Source organism: Marmota marmota, unplaced genomic scaffold, assembly GCF_001458135.2.
Source record: "Marmota marmota marmota unplaced genomic scaffold, marMar, whole genome shotgun sequence".
Lineage (NCBI taxonomy): Eukaryota > Metazoa > Chordata > Mammalia > Rodentia > Sciuridae > Marmota > Marmota marmota.
In genome coordinates this window covers 142,713-155,975 of record NW_026000255.1, presented here as the reverse complement: position 1 = coordinate 155,975, position 13,263 = coordinate 142,713, and the positions used below count along the sequence as shown (strand labels likewise).

At 33.6% G+C, this 13,263-nt stretch overlaps 1 pseudogene; it reads left to right on the top strand.

Moving 5' to 3' along the window:
* Nucleotides 1–13,263, top strand: part of LOC107159963 — a 25,062-nt pseudogene that overhangs the window by 1,006 nt on the left and 10,793 nt on the right.

The window sequence follows — 13,263 nt, the reverse complement described above, 5'->3', positions numbered from 1 at the left end:
TATATATATAACTTTTGTTTATCATGGAAAGTTTTTATTTAATTTTTCAAATTTTTCAAATATATATATATATATAAATCTCTTTCCTTGGATTCTGTTTCTCATTTCTCCCATGCTGAAAGTTAACCCCTATTAATTCCTTTTTTGTTCTTACTATAAATTTTTTACCTTTAACTTTCCTCTTCCTCTCTCATGAACTTCACATTCTACATTACTTCTGTTTCCCATTTGTCCATCACCGGAAGTGGTAAACTCTTATAACAAACTTATTGTTTATATTGTAGACAATGATTGAATTCATTATTTCTGTTTATTATAACAAAACTGTTTCCACTTTAATAGGAGCTATTTGGTTTAAGGCTATGTATTATCTGCATTGTGTGTTAATAATATTGGTTTTCCCCTTAAAGGTGAGGTATTGGAAGCCTTCAGGTACACTGGGTAGAAAGACTACAGAGTAGAAACTGTACTGCCTTGGGTCCATACCACTAGATGGGAAGACACACAACAAGGGAAAAAACAAAGGAACAAAGCACCTCAAAAAACTCAAAATGTGTCAACAATAAAATCCGTAGACAACACAGTAGAAGAAATGTCAGAGAAGGAGTTTAGAAAGTACATAGTTAAACTGACCTTCAAAGCAAAGGATGGTATAAGAAGTGAAATTAGTGAGAAATACAGGAAGTAAAAGATCACTTCAATAAAGAGGCAAATATTATAAAAAGAACTCAAGAAGAAATTCTCAAAATGAAAGAAACAATAAAACAATTTAAAAATTCAATGGAAAATATTACCAACAGGCTAGAACATTTGAAAGACAGAACTTCAGGCAATAAAGACAAACTATGTAATCTCAAAAATAAAAATGAATACGGAGAAAATGGTAAGAAACAATGAACAGAAATTAAAAGAATTATTAGATAACATGAAAAGACCAAATTTAAGATTTATTGGGATAGATGAAGCATGGAGATACAAACCAAATGAATGCACCATATTTTCAATAACAAAATATCAGAAAATTTCACAAATCTAAAAAATGAAAAGGAATATCAAATACAAGAGCTTTACAGGACCCCAAATGTACAAAATTACAAAAGAACCACACCAAGGCACATTATAATGAGAATGGCTAATGTACAGAAAAAGGATAGAATTCTAAGGGCTATGAGAGAAAAGTAGGCAGAAACCTATTCAGATCTCAGCTGATTTCCCAGCCCAGAACCTCAAAACTAGGAGGTCCTGGAATAATATATATGAAACTCTTAAAGAAAATGGATGCCAACCAAAAATTGTCCATCCAGCAAAACTATTCTTCAGATTTGAAAATTAAATAAAAACCTTCCATGATAAATAAAAGTTAAAAGAATTCACAATCAGAAAACCTGCATTACATATTTTTCTCAGCAAAATATTTCATGAGGAGAAATTCAAAAAAGTGAAAGCTAGCAAACAGAAGAATTATATTAAAGGAAAAGGTAATCAAAAAAAGAAACGAAGTCAAGTTAAAAAACAAAATGACCAGGAAAACAAATCATGTTTCATTAATAACTCTGAATGTTACTGAACTAAACTCATCAACCAAAAGACATAGACTGGCCATATTGGATTTAAAAAAATAACAATATGCTGTCTTCAAAAGAATCACCTCATAGGAAAAGACATCCACAGGCTGTAAGTGAAAGGATGGGGAAAAAAATATATCACTTTCATGGATGGCATAAACAAACAGGTGTTTTCATCCTCATATGAGTTAAAGTGCCGTTCATTCCAAAGTTAGTCAGAAGGGATAAAGAAGGACATTTCATACTGATTAAGGGAACCATGCATCAGTAAGATATAAAAACATAAACTTTTAGGCTCCAAACAATGGAGTATCTAAGTATATCAAACAAATCCTTCTCTATTTCAAAAATCAAATGGACCACAACACAAGAATACTGGGTGACTTTAACACACCCCTCTCACCACTGGATAGACCTTCCAAATAAAAACTAAACAAATGAATTACAAAATAAATAATATTATAAATAATTAAGACTTAATGGACATATATAGAGTATTTTATCTATCAACCAGAGAATATTATTTCTTTTCAGCAGCTCATGGATCCTTCTCTAATAGACTATATATTATTCTAAAAAGCAATTCTTTGAAACTGCAAAAAAAGTAGAGATACTACCCTGTATTCTATCAGGTCATAATGGAATAAAATTAGAAATCAACAATAAAATAAAAAAATAGGAGATACTCCAACACCTGGTGCTGAATAATATGCTATCCAATCATAAATGGATAGCAGAAGAAATCAGGAAGAAAATTTAAAAATTCTTAGAGGTAAATGACGACAACAACAATACAATATATCAAAATCTCTGGGACACTATGAAGGCAATGATAAGAGGAGAGTTTATTGCATTGAGTTTATTGACTAAAAGAATAAAAACTCAACAAAAATTACCTAACATTACATCTTAAAGCCCCAGAAAAGAAGAACAAATCAACACTCAAAGCAGTATAATATGGAAATAATTAAAATCACAGCTAAAATCAACAAAATTTAAACAAAAGAAAGAATTTTAAAAATTGACAAAATAAAAAGTTGGTTCTTTAAAGAAAATAAAATTGATAACCCATTAGCTACACTAATGAAAATAAAGAGAGATAAAATTCAAATTACTAAAATTCATAATGAAAAAGAAAATATCATGACACACACTACTGAAATATAAACAATAATTAGAAACTATTCTGAAAATTTATACTCCAATACAATAGAAATTCTCAAAGATATTGACAAATTTATAGAGATATATGGTGTACCCAAACTGAATCAGGAGGACATAGACAATTTAAACAGATCAATTTCAAACAATAAAATAGAAGATGCCATCAAAAGCCTACCAGTCAAGAAAAGCCAAGGATCAGAAGGATTCTCAGCAGAGTTTTAGAAGACCTTCAAAGAAGAATTAACACCAGTACTCATCAAATTTTTTCCAAGAAATAGAAAATGAGAGAACCCTTCCAAACACATTCTATGAGATCACCCTGAGAGCATAACCAGACAAACATATCAAGAAAAGAAAGCTTGGGCTGGGGTTGTGGCTTAGTGGTAGAGTGCTTGCCTAGCATGTATGAGGCCCTGGGTTTGATCCTCAGCACCACATAAAAATAAATAAAATAAAGGTCCATTGACAACTAAAAAAAAATTAAAAGAAAAAAAAATTAAAAAAAAACTTCAGACCAATATTCCTGATGAATATTGATGCAAAATTTCTGAATAAAATTATGGCAAATCACATACAAAAACTTATTTAAAAGGTAGTGGTCTGGGGATGTGGATCAAGCAGTAGCTCACTCATCTGGCATGCACGGAGTGCTGGGTTCGAACCTCAGCACCCCATAAAAATAAAATAAAGATGTTGTCTGCACCGAAAACTAAAAAATAAATATTAAAAAATTCTCTCTCTCTATAAAAAAATTAAAACAAATTAAAAGATAGTGTGCCATGATCAAGTTTGTTTCAACATACAGAAATCAATAAACGTAATTCACCACATCAATAGACTTAAAGACAAGAATCATATGATCATCTCAATAAATGCAGAAAAAGCATTTGACAAAATAGACGACTCCTTCATGTTCAAAATACTAGAAAAGAAAATAGTGCTAATTTGAGTTCTTCTTTTTCTATACGTATCCATTTAATTTCTTTCATCTCATTGCTCTAGCTAGTGCTTCAAGAACTTTGTTAAATAGAAATGGTGAAAGAGGACATCCCTGTCTTGTTCCAGTTTTTTTGAGGGAATAGTTTGAATTTTTCTCCACTTAGAATGACATTGGCCTGCTTCTTAGCATAGATAGCTTTTATGATGTTGAGCTATATTTCTGTTATCTCTAGTTTTTCTAGTGTTTTGAACATGAAGGGGTACTGTATTTAGTTGAAAGCTTTTTCTGCATCTATTGAGATTCTTATCTTGAAGTCTATTGATGTGATGAATTATTTGCAGGTAAATGTATGGAGTTTGAGAATATCATACTAAATGAAGTTAGCCAATCCCCAAAAACCAAATGCCAAATGTTTTCTCTGATATAAGCAGGCTGATTCATAATGGGCTTAGGAGGGGGAGCATAGGATGATTAGACAACCTCTAGATAGGGTAAAGGAGGAGGCATGGGGATTAAAAATGGTGGAATGAGATGGATATTATTACCCTAAGTACATGTATAAAGACACTAATGGTGTGAATTTACTTTGTATACAGCCAGATATATGAAAATTGTGCTCTATATGTGTAATATGAACTGTGATGAATGTAATACATTCTGCTGTCATATGTAACAAATTAGAATGAAAAAAATAAAAATACTATAAAGCCAGGGAAGGTGGGTTATAGCTCAATATTTTAAAAGCTATTTATGCTAATCCCAATTTCAGAATGATTCTACATGGAGAAAAATTGAAAGCATTCTCTATAAAAACTGTAACAAGTCATGGGTGCCCTCTTTCACCTCTTCTATTCACCATAGTCCCTGAAAATCTAGCCAGAGCAATTAAACAGAAGAACGAAATTGAAAGGATGCAAAACGGAAAAAGAAAACACTATCAGTATTTGCTGATGGTATGATTTATATTTATAAGATCTAAAAAAGAACTCCACTAGAAAACTTCTAGAGCAAATAAATGAATTCAGCCAATTAGCATGATATAAAATCAGCACCCATAAATCAAATGCATTTCTATACATCAGTAATGAATCCACTGAAAGAGAAATTAGAAAAACAGCCTCAAAAAAAGTGCCTGGGAATCAATCTAACAAAAGAGGTGATGGACCTCTACAATGAAAACTACAGAACACCAAAAAAGGAAATTGAAAAAATACCTTGAAGCTGGAATTATCTGTTATGTTCTTTAAAAGGCAGAATCAATATTGTCAAAAAGGCCATACTATCAAAATTGTTATACAAATTTAATGCAATTCCTTTTAAAATTCCAATGACATTCTTTGTAGAAATAGAAACAGCAACCATGCAATTCACTTGGAAAGAGAAGAGATTCAGAATAGGCAAATCAATCCATAGGAATAAAAGTGAAGCAGGAGGCATCACAATACCAAATATTAAACTAAATCACAGAGTCATAGTTAAAAAGAACAGCATGGTATTGGCACCAAAATAGACATGTAGAGCAATGGTACAGAACAGAATAAACAGAGACAAACCCACATAAATACAGTTATCTCATACCAGACAAAGACACCAAAAACATACATCAGAAAAGATAAACTCTTCAACAAATGGTGCTGGGAAAACTGGAAATACATATTCAGCAAATTGAAATTAAACACCTATCTCTCACTATGCACAAAACTGAACTCAAAGTGAGTCAAAAACTTAGGCACTAGAAAAGGGACCCTGTGCCTAATATAGGAAAAAGTAGGCCCAAATCTTCATCATGTTGTCTTAGGACCTGACTCCCTTAAAAAGATTCCTAAAGTGCAAGAAGAAAAATAAAGAATTAGTAAATGAGATGGTATCAAAATTAAAGCTTTTTATCAACAAAGAAATCAACGAATATTGTAAAAAGAGCCTATAGAATGGGAGAAAATCTTTACCACAAACACCAGAGAAAGAGCACTAATCCCCAGGATATATGAAGAAGTCAAAAAACTTAATACCAAAAAACACAAATAACCCAATCAATAAATGAGTAATATACTGGACAGACACTTCACAGAAGAAATACTGTCAAACAACAAATATATAAAAAATGTTCAACATTTCTAGCAACTAGAGAAATGCATATAAAAACTACTGTAATATTTCATCTCACTCCAGTCATAATGGAAATTATCAAAAATAGAAGCAACAAAAAATGTTGGTGAGGATATGGGGAAAAGTGTATCCTCATACATTGCTGGTGGGACTGAAAATTGGTGCAACCACTCTGGAAAGCAGTATGAAGATTCCTCAGAAAAGTTGGAATAGAGCCACCATTTGACCCAGCTATCCCACTCCTCAGTTTATATGCAAATGACTTAAGATCAGCATACTACAGTGACACAGTCACATCAATGTACATCGCAGCTCTATTCACAATAGCTAAACTATGAAACCAACCTAGGTGCCCTTCAATGGATGAATGGACAAATAAGATGTACTATATATACATAATGGAGTATTACTCAGCCTTAAAGAAGAACAAAATTATTTCATTTGCAGATACATGGATAGAGCTTGAGGCCATTATGCTAAATGAAATAAGCCAACCCCAAAACAAACAAACAAAGAAAGGCCTAATGTTTTCTCTCATAAGTGGATACTGATCTCTAATGGGGGAGAGTTCTAGGGAAGAATTGAGGAACTTTGGATTGAGCAGAAGGGAGTGAGGGGAGGGGAGGGGATGTGGGTTAGGGAAGTGTGGTGTAATGAGATGGACATTATTACCCTATACACATGCATGATTTCATAACTAGTGTAACTGTGCATCAGGTATAGCCAGAGGAAGGAGAAGTTTTGCTCCATTTGTGTACAATGTGTCAAAATGCATTCTACTGTCATGCATAACTAATTAAAAAAATGCGGTGAGCATAACTACCCTTCAGAACCAAATATGGAATAAAATCCTTCCATTATAATGAGAAGGAATACAATTCTTTCATGATAACAAGAAATTGGAAATACTCAGATCCACTAAACCTGCACTACAAAGCAAGGCCAATTAAATATTTCAAACAGAAGAAATAAAAAATAAAACCCAGCATACTGATGAATTGCACTAAAAGAACACTTATTTAAAGGAGAGTCAAATCTGACTTAAGTATTATAAATTAATCAAAATGACAGGAAATAAAAATCATCCTTCTACAATAATATTGAATGCAATGGTCCAAACTCTTCAATTAGAAGACACAGTGTGGCAGACTGGATTAGGAAACAAGATACAAGGATACATTGTTTACAAAAAAACTCATCTTAGAGAAAGACATTCATAGAGTGAAAGTGAAAATATGTGAAAAGATATACCATTCGAAAGAAAACTAAAATTCAGCAGTATTAGCTACTCTCATATCAAACAATGTAAATTTCAAACCAAAATTAAGCAGAAGAGACATAGAAAGTCTCTTCAGACTGGTTAAGGAAATTGTCCCAAACAATACATAATGATTGCAAACATTTATGTTCCAAACAGTATTGCATTTATGTATGTATGTGTGTATATATATATATATATATATATATATATATATATATTAAAAAACATTTCTCAAGAATCAAATAGACCACAATACAATAATTCTGGGTGCTTTCAACATACCTGTCTCGCCATAAATTAGGTCATGACTAAAGATATAGATAATGTAGACTGTCCAATATCAAGAAATGATATTAAAGCAGCAACTGAAAGCCTTCTAATAAAGAAAATCGCAGGACCAGATGGATTCTAGACTAAGTTCTAGTAGTTTAAAGAAGAACTAAATATATGCTAACAATTTTTTATCAAAGTTCAGCACACATTCACATTTAAAACTCTAGAGAAACTAAGAAAGTTACCTCAACTTTGCAAAGGTTATATATGACCAACACAAAAGCAACATGATAGTGAATAGAGAAAAACTGAACAAAAATTAAAGACAAGGATGTTCATTCTCACCACTCGTATTCAATATAGTCCTTGAATTCTAGTCAGAGCAATCAGACAAAAGAAGGAAATTAAAGGGATACAAAAGGAAAATAAGAAGTCAAATAATCTCTATTTGCTGATTACATAATTTTATGTTTAGAACACACTCAAAAATTCCACAAAAAGACTGCAAGAACTGATAGACATAATTAGTAAAGTACAAGATCAGCATACATAATCAATAACTTTTTTGTATTACAATAACGAATTTGATAAAAGGGAAATCAGAAAAAAAACTGTTTTATTCACAATAACCTAAAAATGTAGTTAGGAATAAATCTAACCAAGTAAGTGAAATACCTCTACAATGAAAACTAGAGAATACTGAAGAAGTTGAAAACCTTAGAAGATGAAAAATATTTCATTTTTTTGGAGAGGCAGAATTAATATCAAAATAGCCCCACTACCAAAAACATTTCACAGTGAAGCAGGTGGTATCACTATAGCAGACCTTAAACTATATATACTACAGAGCAAGAGTAACAAAACATCATGATATTGGCATCAAAATAGACTTGTAGAGCAATGGTATAGAATTGAGGACATAGAGACTAACCCCACATAACTACAGTTACCTTATATTAGACAACGGCACCAAAAACATACATTTGAGAAAAGATAGCCTCTTCAACAAATTGTGCTGGTAAAACTGGAAATACATCTTCAACAAAAAGAAATTCAACCCCTATCTCTCACCATGCACAAAACTCAACTCAAAGTGGATCAAGAACCCAGGAATTAAACCAGAGACAATGTGCCTATTAAAAGAAAATGTAGGCCCAAACCTCCATCATGTCAGATTAGGGCCCAACTCCCTTAATAAAAATCCTATAGTGCAGGATTAAAATTAAGAATCAATAAATGAGATAGATTCAAACTAAAAAGCTTCTTCTTGGCAAAAAAAAAAAAAAATCAGTTAGGTGAATAGAGAGCTTGGGAGCAAATTTTTACCACTTGCCCATCAGATAGAGCACTAATCTCTAGGGTATATAAAGAACTCAAAAAGCTAAACACCAATAAAACAAATTGCTCAGTCAATAAATGGATCAAGGAACTGAACAGAAACCTCTCATAAGATGATATACAATCAATCAACAAATATATGAAAAATGTTCAACATCTCTAGTCATTAGAGAAATGCAAATCAAAATTAAGTTTTCATCTCACTCCAGTAAGAATGGCAGCTATTAAGAACACAAACAACAATAATTGTTGGCAAGATGTGGGAAAAAAGGCACACTCATACGTTGCTGGTGGAACTGCAGATTGATGCAGCCAATATGAAAGCAGTATGGAGATGCCTTTGAAAGCTGGGAATGGATCCACCATTTGACCCAGCTATTCCACTCTTTGGTGTATACCCAAAGGACTTAAAAACAGCATACTACAGAGACACAGCCACATAAATGTTTATAACAGCACTATTCACAATAATTAAACTGTGGAATCAACCTAGATACCCTTCATAAATGAATGGATAAAGAAAATGTAGTATATATACACAATGGAATATTACTCAGCAAAAAAGGAGAATAAAATCATGCCATTTGAAGGTAAATGTGTGAAGTTGAAGAATAACATGCCAAGTGAAGTTAGCCAATCCCCCCAAAACAAATGCCAAATGTTTTCTCTGATAAAAAGGCTGATTCATAGTAGGGTTGGAAGGGGAAGTATGGGAGGATTAGACAAACTCTAGAAAGGGCAAAGGGGAATGAGGGGAGTGAAAGGGGCATGGGGGTAAGAAAGATGGTGGAATGAGATAACATAATTACCCTATGTACATGTACAAAGACATAAATTGTGTCAATATACTTTGTATACAACCAGAGATATGAAAAATTGTACTCTAAATGTGTAATATGAATTGTAATGCATTCTGCTTTCATATATAACAAATTAGAACAAAAAATAAATGAATGAATGAAAAACAAAAGGAATTATACATATTCAATGTAATCCCAATCAAGATACTAATGATGTTCTTTACAGGACTAGAAAAACCTTTTTAAAATTCATTTGAAAGAATGACAGACCCATAAGAGCTACAGCAATCCTGAGCAAAAGCACGATGCTGTAGGTATCACAGTATCAAACCTGAAATTATACTACACAACTAAATTAAATTAACAAAAACAGCACAGTATTTGCATAAGTACAGCTATGAAAACCAATGAAATAGAATACAAGACAGAGGGCCAAACCCACATAGAGTCATCTGATACTCAACAAAGATGTCAAAAAAAGTGCTGGAGAAAAGACAGACTTTTGAACAAAAAAATGCTGGGAAAACAGGCTATTCTTATGTTGAAGAATGTACCTTGATCCTTATCTCTCACCCTGCACAATAGTCAATTCAAAGTGGTTCAAATATTTAAGAATTTCATCAGAAACTCTACAACTACTAGAAGAAAATGTAGGCCTAACACTCCAACATGGTTCCATCATCTTTAAAAAGACTCCTGAAGTGCCAGAAATAAATCCTGGATTAATAAGTGATACAGCTTTAAATTGGAAAGTTTGTGCAAAGCAAAAGCAACAGCTGAAAGCATGAAGAAAGAGTCTACAGAATGAGTGAAAATCTTTTATTTCTCCTCCTCAGGTGGAGATTAATATCCAGAATATATAAAGAACTAAAAAAAAAAAAAAACTTAGCAGCAATGATGTATATGTAGCTCAGTGATAGTGTCCTTGTCTCACATGCCTTGAGTTCCCAAGTTGAATCTCCAGCACTGACAAAAAGAATATCTTAATGCCAAAAAATGACCTAATTAATAAATATGTTAAAGAACTTAAGAAGTATTTTTTGAAGAAAAACTACAAATTACCAACAAATATATAAAAAAATGTTCAACATTTCTAGCATTCAGATAAACGAAAATCAAATCTAAATTGATATTTTTATCTAGTAACAGTGAGAACAGCAAATGTCAAGATTAAAAAGTTACATTCATACACCTTTAGTATGACTGCAAAATATTACACCCATTCTCCAAAAACTAAGAATGGAACCATCATATGACCCAGCTGTCCTATTTCATATATATATATATATACAAAAGATCTAAAATCAGCATACTATAGGGATACACAACAGCAGTGATTATAGCAGCACAATTTATATCAGCCAAGCTATTGAACCAACCCAGATGTGCATCAACTGATGAATATATGATAAATATATTGTATAGATAGATAGATATAGATATAGATATCATATATAGGATATATATGATATAGACATCATATATGTATATAATGGAGTTTTAGTTAGCCATAAGAATTAAATCATGGTATTTGTTGGTAAATGGATAAAACGGGAAAATCAGGGTAAATGAAATAAGCCAGTCCTAGAAAGTCAAGGATTGAATGCTTTCTCTCATATTTGGCAGCTACACCAAAATAAGGGTGGGAAGTGGGCATGAATTCCATGAATACTAAAGATAGACAAGTAGGAAAGAGGAAAGGGACTCACAGAAAAGGAGGAGGTATGGGAAAAGAGAAGAAATATGGAATATGTCTGACCAAACTGTCATATTTACTTACATGAATATACCAGAGTGAAATTCACCTTTACTTTTAATGAACTCATAAAAAACTATAATAGAAGAAAAATTAGTAAAGTAGAGGAATGGGAACATAGGAAAGAGGGGAGGGAAATAGGAAGTACTGGGGAATTGGAGCTAATTATATTGCATGCATGTATTTTTATGTAAAATGAACCTCACTTTTATGTATAACAATAATGCACTACTAATAATATGTAAAGAAAAAATATTTGTAAAATAATAATGAAAGAAATATATGACTCAGAGCCTGGGATATGGCTTAAGCAGTAACATGCTCGCCTAGCATGCGTGGGGCGCTGGGTTCAATCCTCAGCACCACATAAAAATAAAATAAAGATGTTGTGTCCACCAAAAACTTAAAAATAAATATTAAAAAATTCTCTCTCTCTCTCTCTCTCTCTCTCTCTCTCTCTCTCTCTCTCTTAAAAAAAAAGAAATATATGACTCAGTCCTCAAGATCCATTCCAGTACAAAATTAAGTGCCACAAAGATAAGCAAATACTCTTGCTTCATTATTCATTTAATCTTCAAATATTTGTCCTATAGTTACCACGCCTAGTGGCCTGTTTCTCGCTACAAAAACACTCAAAGTCACTCCAGGGAAACTGGGCTGCATGAAATAACCACACAAGAATCAGAGATACCTTTTTCTTTAGGGGTCCTGTGATGGCTCCACTGACCTTAAGGGTCTGCAGAAAGAAAGAGAGAACCAGCAAGTGCTGAATCCTTTTATTGAGGAGAAGCCATTCAAATGAGGCAAGGGGTCATGTTTCAGGGGGGTTGAGTCTAGCTTCGTGATGTCTACTGTCAGCAGGTTGACTGAAATGTAGGAAGGCTACACCCAAAGGCAGAGCAAGAGAAGGGGACACACAAGGGACATTTCCATAGAACATTCTATCCCAAACAGGGCAAAGGGATAATATCACAAAGGAACAGGTGAACATAGCTCCATCCATGGAGCTGCAGGAAGGCATACCTACACATGAAGACACATTCTGCTACTTCGAGGCAGTGTCTGGGGCCACTATGAATGTGGTCAGATCACTATGAAAGTGACCGAAAGAGCCTCTACTGATCATGGGAAGAAAAATGCTGGTCATTCAGTGCGACTGCCTCCCACACTCTAGGAAACATTCCATGACTCCTCTGGGTGGCTCTCTCTCTTATGTGTTCCCATAGCCCCCTATACTCATGTCTCATGCCATTCACCACACTGATAATCAATATTTTTACAAGGCTGATTTTCTAATTAGACTGTAAGACATGTAAGGGCAGAGAAGATGATGTTTGCCTTTGTAACTATTATCCAGGATACTACCTGGAATGTAGTAGAAATTCAATGTTAAAATAAACAAATTGGAGGTTGGCAAGATGGCAGAGTGGTGGCAGGGAGCAAATCTCAACTCCTTTGCTGTGAGATAACAGCTGATAAGAGAGGTGAGTGATAGTGAAACATAATATTGTTTAGTCACAGGCTTAGAAGAATTCAGAAATTCTGGTTGCTGGGAGAAAACACAGAAAAGAATTTGCTAACCCTGAAATGGCATGTGTAGCAAAGGGGATATCTGGGAGGAAAGGGTAGTACAGGGAGAAAGAGGAAGAAGTAAATTTGACAAACTTACTTCAGAAAGATCAGAAGAGAAAGTCAGACTGAGACTGAGACAGGAGCTACATAGCTACTTGGTGAGAAGTGCCCACATTCTTTCAATTTGCTGATGAAAAACTATGGTGGACATGTAGTGATTATGCCTCAGTCTGCATCTGTGGAAGGATTTTAAACTATAGTTTCATCCGACTTAGAGATATCATAGGAAATGCCTTTGAAATGGGGTATCTGAGTAACCTGTGTAGTGGAAACACTGTGAGCTGAAGAATAGGAAGCCAAGACTCCCCTCCCCTACTGTGAACATTGGATTGGAGTGAAACAGGATACAGTTCATGACACATCCAAAGAGGGCAGCCTTTAGGCAGTGTTCCTCAGCCACCAGATGCTGACCACCCCCCCCCCCCCCA